Raw genomic sequence first — 13,588 nt, forward strand, 5'->3', positions numbered from 1 at the left:
TTGATCTTGAAGTGGGTAATCATGGAAGTTCTAAGATTATATCCACTAGGTTAGCCTGAGTATTCATCTCTAAAAATATTTTTCCAAAAACATGTAAACGGGCTTCCCTGGTGGCGCAGTGGTTAAGAATCCACCTGCCAATGCAGGAGACACGGGTTCAAGCCCTGGTCTGGGAAGATCCCAAATGCCGCGGAGCAACTAAGCCTGTGCGCCACACCTACTAAGCCTGTGCTCTAGAACCTGCGAGCCACAACTACTGAGCCCGTGCACCACAACTACTGAGCCTGTGTGCTGCAACTACTGAAGCCTGTGCTCCGCAACAAGAGAAGCCACCGCAGTGAGAAGCACGTACACCGCAACGAAGAGTAGCCCCCGCTTGCTGCAACTAGAGAAAGCCTGTGCACAGCAATGAAGACCCAACACAGCCAAAAATAAATAAATAAATTTATTTTTTAAAAAACCACGTAAACGAGAGTTATAGAAACAATGGAACTACATCAGGAGCAGCAGAAAGTGATACAAGGACTGTACATGTAAGACTAGGAATTGATTTTCACATGTACCTTTTAGGTAAAGGAAATCTCTCTAAGTTGATTCCTACAGCCAAGATGAACTGCGATAGTAGGATTTTCAAAAATCTTGAGATGGTCAGCTAGCTTGAGTTAAACCCTAGATAAATACTCCCAGTCAAAAACCCCATTGAGACTGCAGGACTGAAACTCTGACCCATATAAAAAGCTGTGAGTGCACAAAAAGTCTCATGGGACATGCAAGGCCTGCTGGGCCAAGACAGTTGATGATGGTGGGTTCTTCCAACATGGACACACCAACATGTATGCTGGGGAAGTGTCCCCCAGGTGGAATGCTGGACTTGGGCTTAATGCAGGAGCCATACTCAGAAGCTCCTGAGAGACGTGTCTACTTGGGGAGGAGTACTAGGGTTACTGAAGACAAGAATGTGTCCCAGGAAAGTCAGCTAATTTTCTCCTGACCCATCAATACTTAACATTAATGAAGAGTTGCAGAACAGAGTCAGTCTTTCCAAGATGTATTCTTCTGACATCATTAGCCAAAGCCTCTCCCAGTCTATTGGGCTGGTGATGTCTAGAAAGATCCCATTGCCTGGAGGTGGGACCTAGGGCCACAGATTGTTCTGGGAAGCTGGCATAGAAGATGATTTGCACAATGAAGTCACCACTAAACCGCTGCTTAAGTCCAGTCCCCAGCCTTCTTTTTCTGCTCAATAGTCCAGAAACATTTCTTTAAAAGCCAGAAGATCCGTAAACGTGAGGAGGATGTCGAAAATATCACCTGCCACTTCATCTATGGTGCTGTAAAGTTGTAATGAAAGCCGCCATGTTAAATCCAGGAATTTGCTCCAACAGCTGTTCTTCCATATACTTTTCTACCACAGACATAGATTCTATAAAAATAGGTGTGTAGGTGAGCTTATTCTCTTGTGTCTTCAAACTCCTGGTAGTACCTGTCCATGAAATTCCTCTGTAATAACTGGAACTCATCATCCATGATAATGGCCTCTAAATATCCAACCACAGCATCAAATTCTGCATCAGAGGTGGAAAAGATGGACAGCGCGAAGCTCTCTTCCTCTAGGGCATGCATCACCGTGGCCGCATCCACCGCGCAGGAGGGAGCGGGCCCGCTGGCGGGCTACCCCGCCCACGCCCGCCCACGGCCCAGGCGCAGCCTCTGCTCTGCTCTGCGGAGCCCCAACCGGCATCCAGAAGACCTCGCTGCAGCTGCCGAGGCTGTGGCTTACGGCCCAGCCCAGTAGGGCCTGCGCACGACGCCCTGGCCTCAGGCTCCCCGGCTGCAGGCAGCCGGGCCTCTAAGCCCTACCAGGCCTCACTAAGCTTGACGCTCCTAAATTTTTTAAATAATACTTTTCATATGATCTTAAATTTTGTTTAATAATAGGTCAGTTAGCATTTTTTATATCTGTGTTCATAAGTGAGATTGGCCTTTAGTTTTCCTATATTGATCCTGTCAGATTTGGGGGTTAGGGTCATATTAATTCCATGAAATGAGTTGAGGAGGATAGCTTTGGTTTTCTGGGAGTAGAAACTTCTAAACTTCTAGAATAGTTTGTGTATGAATGAAATTTTATTTTCTGTGAATGTTCACTATAATTCACAGGTAAAGCCATCTGGATTTGAAGTTTTCTTTGTGGGAAGATTTTAAATTACTGATTCAATAAAATATCTAGGAATAAACCTACATAAGGAGGTAAAAGGCCTGTACTTGGAAAACTATAAGATACTGATGAAAGAAATTGAAGATGACACAAAGAGATGGAAAGACAGCTGTGTTCATGGATTGGAAGAATTAATATTGTTAAAATGACCATACTACCCAAGGCAATCTATAGATTCAATGCAATCTCTATCAAAATATCAAGGGCATTTTTCACAGAACTAGAACAAATAATTTTAAAATTTGTATGGAAATGCAAAAGACCCCGAGCAGCCAAAACAATCTTGAGAAAGAAGAATAGAGATGGAGGAATCATGCTCCCTGACTTCAGACAATACTACAAAGCTACAGTAATCAAACAGTATGGTACTGGCACAAAAACAGACACATAGATCAGTGGAGCAGAATAGAGAGCCTAGAAATAAACCCATGTACTTATGGTCAGACAATCTATGACACAGGATGCCAGAATATACAATGGAGAAAAGACAGACTCTTCAATAAGTGGTGCTGGGGAAACTGGACATCTACATGTAAAACAATGAAATTAGAACAGTCTCTAATACGATATACAAAAATAAACTCAAAATGGATTAAAGACCTAAATGTTAGGCCAGAAACCATAAAACTCCTAGGAGAAAACATAGGCAGAACACTCTTTGACATAAATCATAGCAATATTTTTTTGGATCAGTCTCCTAAAGCAAAGGCAATAAAAGCAAAAATAAACCAATGGAACCTAGTTAAACTGAAAAGCTTTTGCATAGCAAAGGAAACCATCGATAAAACAAAAAGACAGCCTACTGAATGGGAGAAAATATTTGCAAATGATATGACTGATAAGGTGTTGATATCCAAAATATATAAACAGTTCATACAACTCAACATCCAAAAAACAAACAACTTGATTAAAAAATGGGCAGAAGACCTGAATAGACATTTTTCCAAACAGGATATGCAGATGGCCAACCTGCGCATGAAAACATGCTCAACATCATTAATCATCAGAGAAATGCAAATCAAAACCACAATGAGATATCACCTCACACCTGTCAGAATGGCTATCATCAAAAAGAACACAAATAACAATGTTGGTGAGGATATGGAGAAAAGGGAACCCTCCTACACTGTTGTTGGGGGTGCAAATTAGTGCAGCCACTGTGTAAAACAGTACGGAGTTTTCTCAAAAAACTAAAAATAGAACTACCATATGACTTGGCAATTCCACTCCTGGGTATATATCCATGAAAAACAAAAACACTAAATCAAAAAGATATATGTACCTCAACGTTCATAACAGCATTATTTACAATTGTCAAGATATGGTAGCAACCTAAATGCCCATCAACAGAAGAATGGATAAAGAACATGTGAGATGTGTACATATTTACATATACATGTATATGTACACATATACACACAGTGAAATACCACTCAGTCATAAAAAAGGAATTAAATTTTGCCATTTGTAATAACATGGATGGACTTGGAGGATATTATGCTAAGTGAAATGTCAGACAGAGAAAGACAAATACTGTATGATATCTCTGATATGTGGAATCTAAAAAAATAAAACAAGCTAGTGAATATAACAAAAAAGAAACACACAGATATAGAGAATAAACTAGTGGTTACCAGTGGGAAGAGGGAAAGGGGGGGAGGGGCAATATAGGAGTAGGGGGTTAAGAGGTACAAAGTATTATGCATAAAATAAATAAGCTACAAGGATATATTGTACAATGCAAGGAATATAGTCAATATTTTGTAGTAACTATAAATGGAATATAATCTTTAAAAATTGTGAATCGTGTAACTTATGTAATATTGTGCATCAACTATACTTCAATTTAAAAAAATAAATAGATAAATACTGATTCAATCTCTTTAATATTTATGAGACTATTCAGATTTTCCATTTCTTCATGAGCCACCTTGGATAAATTATTATTTCTAGGGATTTTTCCGTTTCACTTGAACTTTTTACATTTATTGGCATTGTTGTTCTTAATACCTTCTTAGTATCTTCTTTTTTTTTTTTTTTTTTGGGCAGTACACGGGCCTCTCACTGTTGTGGCCTCTCCCGTTGCGGAGCACAGGCTCCGGACGCGCAGGCTCAGCGGCCATGGCTCACGGGCCTAGCTGCTCTGCGGCATGTGGGATCTTCCCAGACTGGGGCACGAACTCGTGTCCCCTGCATTGGCAGGTGGACTCTCAACCACTGCACCACCAGGGAAGCCCCTTAGTATCTTCTAAATGTGTATTGATCTCTAGTAATATCCCCTTCTTCATTCTTACTATTATTTATTTATTCTCTCTTTTTTCTTTATTTTCTTTTTTTCTTCATAATAAAGAGTATTTCAATTTCCTTATTTTTTTGAAAAATAAATTTTAATATTAAAAATTTTTATTGTATGTTTGGTTTTTATTTCATTAATTTCTTCTCTTATGTTTATTATTTCATTCTTCTACTTTGAATATAACTTCCTGAAATGCATCCTTGGCTCATATTTTCAACAATTCTTTTCAAATATGTACATTTAATGCTATAGATTTTCCTCTAAATACTACCTTAGGTATACTCAAAAATTTTTATACATAGTACTTTTGCTATTACTCAGTTGTTTTTCTTATGAATTTATAGAAGTTCTTTATATACTCTGGATACAGCCATTTACTAATTATATGTTTTGCAGATATTTTCTCTGACTCTGTATCTTGCCAGTTAATTCTTGTAATATTTTAATGAACAGGAAATTTTAATTTGAGAATAATTCAATTTATGTATTAATTTTATGATTTTTTGAGTGTGTCTAGCTTAATAAAATCTTCTCTCTCCTGAAATTATGGAGATATTCTCCTATAGTATCTTATAAAACTTTATATTTTTGCCTTTTCTGGCAAAGATTTATTTAAAATATTATAATTGCTGAAGCTGTGTAAAAAAATTGGCAGTGAACTTGAAGAATCTTACACATGTTGATTCCTCCCTTTTGACCCAAACACTCACTTCTAGGAATCAATCCTAAGTAAATGACAACTCATTTAGGAACTAGTAACTTAGGAAATAATAACTCACTTCTAAAAAACAATTTTAAGGATATTCATTATAGCATAATATAATAATAATTTCAGATGACTTAGATATACAGTAAAACAAAGTATATCTGTAATGAAATATTTGTAGCTGCTGAGAAATCATTATGGGATTCTGGGATTTCCACATAAACCTTAACTATTACTTTACTTCATAACAACAAAATATGTACATATTGTAATTTTAAAAATCTAATAAAATATTTTAGAATCACACTTTAAAATAGCTTTAAATCACATACACTAATGCTCACAAATGTAATTTTTTTATTGGGGTCAAATTCACATAATATGAAGATAACCATTTTAAAATGAACGATTCAGTGGCATTTAGTATATTTACAATGTTGTGCAACCACCACCTCTAAATAGTTCTAAACATTATCCTCACCCCCAAAAGAAACCCTGTACTCACTAAGCATTCCATACTCTCCATTCCACATTCCCCCCACCTCCCAAACACACACACTCTCTAGCCCCTGGCAACCACCAATCTGCATTGTTTCTATGGATTTACCTTAATATATGGATATTTCCTATAAATGGAATCATACAATATATGACGTTTTGGGTTTGGCTTTTCACTTAGCATGATGTCTTTAGGTTCATCTATGTTGCAGAATGTATCAGTACTTCATTCCTTTTTATGGGTGAGTAATATTCCACTGTAGCTCACAAATGTTACTTTATTTTATTTTATTTATTTATTTATTTTGGCTGCGCCAGGTCTCAGCTGTGGCATGGGGGATCTTTAGTTGCGGCATGCGGATTTCTTAGTTGTGGCATGCATGCAGGGTCTAGTTCCCTGACCAGGGATCGAACCTAGGCCCCTACACTGGGAGCGTGGAGTCTTATCTACTGGACCACCAGGGAAGTCCCACAAATGTAATTTATTTTTTAAATAAATTTATTTATTTATTTATTCATTTTTGGCTGCATTGGGTCTTTGTTGCTCCACACAGGCTTTCTCCAGTTGTGGTGAGCGGGGGCTACTCTTCATGGCAGTGCGTGGGCTTCTCATTGTGGTGGCTTCTCTTTTTGTGGAGCACAGGCTCTAGGCACACAGGCTTCAGTAGTTGTGGCACATGGGTTCAGTAGTTGTGGCTCACGGGTTCTAGAGCGCAGGCTCAGTAGTTGTGGCGCACGGGCTTAGTTGCTCCATGGCATGTGGGATCTTCCTGGACCAGGGCTGGAACCCTTGTCCCCTGGATTGGCAGGCGGATTCTTAACCACTGCGTCACTAGGGTAGTTCCCACAAATGTAAGTTTAACATTAAAAAAAACAAAAAGCAAAACAGCATACCAAACTCCATATAGAGCATGATGCCAATTTTGTATTTTAACATGTATAAGCATAGGAAAAATGGGAAGGAAATGCACTTAAATATTAACAGTGGTTACCTCTACTTAGTGGGATTATAAGTAACTTTAATTTTAGTTGTACTTTTCTGTCTTTTCTTATTTTTGCAATATGAAAACCAAGTCATTTAAAAATATAAACATGAGGGAACACTTCCCAACTCGTTCTATGAAGTCAGTATTACCCTGGTATCAAAACCAGAAAACTATAGACCAATATATTTAATGAATATAGATATAAAAATCCTCAACAAATACTAGAAAACCAAATCCAATAAATATAAAAAGTTTTATAAACCATGACCAAATATGATTATTTCAGGAGCACAGGTTGGTTTAACATCTGAAAATCAATTAATGTATATATTATAGCAATAGAATAAAGGACAAAAAACCACATGATAATCTCAACAACTTCTGACAAAATTCAAGAGCTCTTTATGCTAAAAACACTCAACACACTAGGAATAGACAGGAACTTCCTCAGCCTGATAAAGAACATCTACAAAAAACCCTAATATCCTATTTAATGAGGAGATGCTGAATGCTTTCCCCTGAAGATCAGAAATAAGACAAGAATGTCCACTCTCATCACTTCTATTCAACACTGTAATGGAATTTCTAATCAGGGCAATTAGGCAAGAAAAAGAAATAAAAGGTCACTGGACCAGAAAGAAGTAAAACCATCTTTATGCACAGATGACACAATCTTGTATATAGAAAATCCTAAGGAATCCACTAAACATCTATTAGAACTAATAAATAAGGTCAGCAAGTTTTCAGGATATAAGATTAATAACAGGGACTTCCCTGGTGGTCCAGTGGGTAAGACTCCACGCTCCCAATGCGGGGGCCCAGGTTCAATCCCTGGTCGGGGAACTAGATCCTGCATGTATGCTGCAACTAAGAAGTCCGCAGGCCACAACTAAGACCTGGCACAGCCTAAATAAATAAATATTTAGAAAATATTATCTTAAAAAAAAGATCAATATACAAAAGCCCATTGTATTTCTCTATACTAGCAACATAATCCAAAAATGAATTAAGAAAACAATTCACAAAGAATAAAATACTTAGTAATAAATTTAACCAAGGAAGTGTAAGATATATACTGAAAACTGCAAAGCATTTTTTAAAGAAATTAAAGATCTAAATAAGTGGAAACACATCCCATATCCATGGATCAGAAGACTTAATGTTGTTGAGATGGTAATCTATAGACTGAATGCAATCCCCATCAAATTCCAATGGGCGTCTTTGCAGAAACTGACGAGCTGATTCTAAAATTCATGTGGTAATGCAATGGAGCAAGAACAACCAAAACAAGCTGGGGTAACAAAAAAGGAGGACTAACACGTCCTGCTTTCAAAACTTATTACAAAGCTACAGTAATCAAGACTGTGTGATACTGGCATAAGGATGAGACATATAGATCAACAGAATAGAACTGAAAATTCAGAAATAAACTCTTACATTTAAGGTCAACTGATTTTTTTTTTTTTTTTGGCCACACCACACAGCTTGCAGGACCTTAGTTCCCCCACCAGGGATTGAACCTGGGTCCTCAGCAGCAAAAGCACAGAGTCCTAACCACAGGACCACCAGAGAATTCCCTAAGGTCAACTGATTTTTGACAAGGGTATCAAGACAGTTCAACAGGGGAAGAACAGTCTTCAACAAATAGTGCTGGCACAACTGAATACTCACATGCAGAATGAAGTTGGATCCCTACCTCACACCATATAGAAAAATTAACTCAAAACAGATCAAAGACCTAAATGTAACAGGTAAAACTCTTAAAAAGAAAACATAAGAATAAATATTTATTACTTGGATTAGGCAATGGCTTCTTAGCTATGAAATCAAAAGCACAAGCAACCAAAGAAGAAAGAGATAAACTGGACTTCATCAAAATAAAAAAATTTGTGCTGCAGAGAGCATAATCAAGAAAGTAAAAAGAACAACCCAAATAATGGTCGAAAATTTTTACAAATCATGTATCTGACAAGAGACTTGTATCTAGAATATATAAAGGACTCTTACAACTCAATAATAGAAAGACAAATACTCAGTTTAAAAAAATGAAAAAAAATGAAAAAAATAAATAAAATAAAATAAAATAAATAAAAAAATGGGCAAAGGATGTGAATATACATTTCTTCGAAGAACACAGAGTGCAAATGGCCAATAAGCACATGAAAAAAACATTCAACATCGGGCTTCCCTGGTGGCGCAGTGGTTGAGAGCCCGCCTGCCGATGCAGGGGACACGGGTTTGTGCCCTGGTCCGGGAAGATCCCACATGCCGCGGAGCGGCTGGGCCTGTGAGCCATGGCCGCTGAGCTTGCGTGTCCGGAGCCTGTGCTCCACAACGGGGGAGGCCACAACAGTGAGAGGCCCGCGTACAGCATAAAAAAAAAAAAAAAAAACATTCAACATCATTAGCCATTAGGGAAAAGCAAATCAAACCATAATGAGATCCTCTGTCACATTACTTGGGTGACTCTAATCAAAAGGACATATGGAGTGAGAGTTTGGGGTTAGTAGATGCAAACTATTACATATAGAATGGACAAATAACAAGTCCTATTGTATAGCACAGGGAACTATATTCAATATCCTGTGACAAACCATGATGGAAAAGACTATAAAAAATAATGTATATATATATATGTATAACTGAATTACTTTGCTGTACTGCAGAAATTAACACAACACTGTAAATCAACTATACCTCAATTAAAAGAAAAGGACAGATAATAATAAATGTTGGCAAGGATGTGGAGAAATTGGAAACCTCACGCACTGCTGATGTGAACGTAAAACAGTGCAGCTGCTTTGGAAAATCAATATGACAGGTCCTCAAAACATTATACATAGAGTTACCATATAATCTAGCAATTCTACTCCTAGCAATATACTCAAGGAAATGAAAATATATGCCCATACGAAAACTTGTATATGAATTCCATAGCAGCATTATTCGTAATATCCAAAAAGTAGAAACAATCTAAATGGCCATGAACAGATGAATGGATAAACCAGATGAAATATATCCCTACAATGGAATATTATCCAGCCATAAAAAGGAATGAAATTTTAATATATGCTACAACACGGGTGAACATTGAAAACATTATGTAAGTGAAAGAAGCCACATACTGTGTGAGTCCATTTAAATGAAATACCCAGGATAGGCAAATCCATAAAGACAGAGAGTAGATTAGTGGTTATCTAGGTCTAGAAGTGGGGCGTGAGGGGAAAAGTAAAATGACTCCTAATGGGCATGGTTTTCTGAGGAGGAGGGTGATGAAATGTTCTGAAATTGATTGTGGTGATCGTTGCACAATTCTGAATACCCTAAAAACCACTGAATTGTATACTTTAAATAGGTGAATTGTATGGTGTGTGAATTAGATCTCAAGCAAGCTGTTTATTTTTTAAAACTTCAATGGATCTGGGACTTCTCCGGTGGTGAGTGGTTAAGAATCCGCTTGCCAATGCAGGGGACACGGGTTCGATCCCCAGTCTGGGAAGATCCCACATGCTGCTGAGCAACTAAGCCTGTGTGCCGCAACTACTAAGCCTGAGTGCCACAACTACTGAAGCCCGCGCACCTAGAGCCCGTGCTCCACAACAAGAGAAGCCACCGCAATAAGAAGCCCATGCACCATGACGAAGAATAGCCCCCGCTCACCGCAACTAGAGAAAGCCCTTGCACAGCCAAGAAGACCCAACGCAGCCATAAATAAATAAATAAAAATTAGAAAAAAAAAAAACCCACAAAACTTCAATGGATCTGACAGTCAGGAGGACTCTGGTGACACCCAGCCAAAGCCATTTCAGTGCCATGTCGGGGTGCTGGAAAGTGACAGGCTGGGGAGAAACGTGAGCGAGGAAGAAAGGAAAATACTTGCAGAAGACTCAGGAGGCTCATCTGTCGATGAGCAGGAGTGAGGCCTGATGCAGGGGAGGGCTTAGGGGTTTGCAGGCCCCCATGAGACACATTATACTCCTAAGTCTGAGATCCAGTTCCTCAGAGAAGATGGTGATGATGACTCTGTGGGCCTCTCCAGCCTCTATCCTGATGCTGGCTGGACTGGCCAGGCCAGGCCAGTCCTCTCTTCTCTATACCACTAAAACTTAGCAACCTGGTAAGGCTTACCACACACCCTGCCTCATCTTGGAGCCCTTCCCTGGAGGTGCTAGCTCCCACTGACCTCTTGCATGCTCTCACACTACACACAAGATGTCCTCACCATACTATATCTTACAGTTTACTGAAGCAGCTTCCAAGTATGGGGAGGATGCAGGAACACACACACTGCTTCCCTAGCCTGTGAGGACAAGGGGACCCAGGCATGGTTCCAGCTTATATATCCCTGACTCTTAACTCCCACCTGCTCAAGCAGGGCTTCTGCAGCCCCCTGCTTGGTGCCCCAAGGATTTCTGGGAGCTCCAGGGAATGCTCTGGAATAGTCCAGGAAGGTCCCATGCAGGGTCTGCTGTATCTTCCCTATGCTGTTCTTCTGGTCACTCCGTCTCCCAGTGAGGATGCAGCTCTTGTTGGTGTTGGTTATGCTTTGTCAGAGGGGTCCCTGAGCAGCATAGCTTGGATGTCACTACTTCACTAAAGCAGTGAGAAAGCCCAGTTTTTAAGGAGTACCTTTGCTCTTGTGCTTTCTATGGAGTCAGACATTTGGCCATATAAAGCTTAGCTCAGGGTATGTCCTAGTGGAGGAACTACATGGAGTGCAGCCTCAATCAGCCTTAATGCTACAGCTTATAACCTCGAAGTCAGTATGTTCTCTACATAGGCCATGGGATTCCCTAACAATGACCAGATATCCCTGATTCACTGATGCTAACCTGGGGACCTGATTTGAGGAACAGGATATTGCTTGTAACCCAGAATCGTGAATCTGCTAAACTCATTCATAAAGATTTCTCTTATGACCATCGCCCCTTGCCTGGGCTTCTACAGGTTGACCTCCCTTTGAGGAGATGGTCATTGAATCTGGGTTTCTAGGAAAACCATGTTTTCCTTGGTGACTACATGTGCCATCCATTCCACCTGGACCAGAGCCAGCGAGTAAGATACACTTGGGCCCTAATGATTTCAGAAGAGCACCAAGTCCCATGGGGCTGGGCTTAAGGTGGGAGAGGGCCTTCTGCATACCCTGTCCCCCTCTTGAAGAACAAAGATGCTTATTAATTAGCATATGAAAGAAAGGCTCTGATAAAGCCTACAGTAAATGGTATTTAAGTCTTTTGAATGCAGTGCTTCCCAAACATATTTTTCCATGGGACCCTTTTTTTGTCCACCCCACCCACTATCATCCAGGGGCACATCACCCTAACCGTAAAGTCCGGAACTTATGACTGGCATTTGTGGCCCACCCTACAGATTTCACTGGTCAACCTCTCTCCTCTCCTGCCACCAGTCCTCTCCACATCTTGCATGTTCTCCTCCAAGGCATAGCCCACAGCTGTCTCCACCTGCTGGAGCCACCTGTTCCCTTAAACACCCAAAGACCCCTTTTCCCACCTCATACCCACTGCTGGCTACTGCTTCCAACCTTGAGTATCCTTGAGTACCCCTGGATGCCTGTCCTCTCTCCCTCCTCCTTTCCAGGTCATTCCTTGCTGCGTCCTGAGTTGCCCTTGTGAGGTTATGGGCATGGGATACCACACCTGACAAGAAACCAAGGGGGCAGGAGTGGGTCTTGAAGAGTTCTCAGAACCTGAGCCCCCTCACTCAACTTCCTACCCCACAGGGACTCTGCCTCAGGCAGCAGAAGAGCAGAGGGCGGGATCGGAGGTGAGATGGGGGTGGGGTGACAACCCAGTACCAGCTTCTCCCCTGGGCAGGGGCCAGATGCTGTCCCCATGCCTGAATCTGACACTTGGTGAATGAACGATCAATGATGGTTCTTAGAGGGCAACCCCTACCCCCATTTCGGACACATTTCCCACGTGGGAACTGGCCAACTTCCCCAAGCCCAAGACACATCCTGGCTGGAGCTGGCTATGGGCCGGGCACCTCCGGGGTTAGCGGGTCAGGGCGGGGTGTCCTGGAGAGCCGCGGATGGGCCTCACACCCAGCCTGGGCCAGGACACCCAGTCCTTGGCGTGGGCCCAAACCAGCTCTGTTTACAGAATCTGTCAGCTCTGTTTCCCCCTCCCCCTCCCACCACTTCCCCTAGAGTCCAGGGGGCTGGGAGGTGGCAGGCGGGGCCTGAGGGAGCCTAGGAGGCAGCCAAATCCCAGGCCGGCCTCTCAGTACTCCTCCCCTTCTTGGCTCCTAGGGTCTATCCGCCCCGTTCTCCAGTCTTCTGGTTTCCCCTTTAAAACATTGAGTGGGAATGCGCATTTTAAAAGAGAAATCTGTAGAAGACAATGCTTACTCCCAAGGCAAGTTTAGCTAATGGTGGAAAGAAAGGAACAGTGCCTGTAGGCACAGGGAGACTTTTCTAGGCAAGGGGCTTCCTGGATACCTCCAGACAGCCTGGAAGGAGGTTCCCTCCTTCCTCAGGACCCCAAACCTATGGGACCCTGGGAGTTTTTCCAGAACTGCCGGAGGGACTTGGTGCAAATTAGCTGTAGCCGGGCGGGTAGGCCGGGGGCTTTCGAGGGGCAGACACGTCTTGAGATAAGGCCAACGGCCGGCCGGGCCGCAGTGACTCAGCTGCGGCGGCTGCAAGGAAGCTCTGCGGGCCCCGAGGAACGGGACACAGGAGGCGGGGCCCAACCCGGGACGCCCCGCCCAGCCCCAGGGCTCCGGGAAGTTCCGGCCCACCACCCCCAGCTTCCCAGAGGCGCCCGGATTTCCCACGGGTTTCCCCATCTGCTGCAAATAGTAACAAAGGCTGGCACTTTCAGAGCGCTCACTAAGTGTTAGGCACTTTGCTGGCATCGTGTCTT

At 41.6% G+C, this 13,588-nt stretch overlaps 1 pseudogene across 1 annotated transcript; it reads right to left on the reverse strand.

Moving 5' to 3' along the window:
- Positions 1-1,135: 1,135 nt before the first annotated feature.
- On the reverse strand, positions 1,136-1,632 carry LOC309959024 (ADP-ribosylation factor-like protein 2-binding protein; annotated as a pseudogene). Its single transcript has one exon. The product of its transcript is annotated as an ADP-ribosylation factor-like protein 2-binding protein (transcript).
- Between the last annotated feature and the right edge of the window lie 11,956 nt (positions 1,633-13,588).

Source organism: Leucopleurus acutus (assembly GCF_964270905.1).
Source record: "Leucopleurus acutus genome assembly, chromosome: 3".
Taxonomy (NCBI): Eukaryota; Metazoa; Chordata; class Mammalia; order Artiodactyla; family Delphinidae; genus Leucopleurus; species Leucopleurus acutus.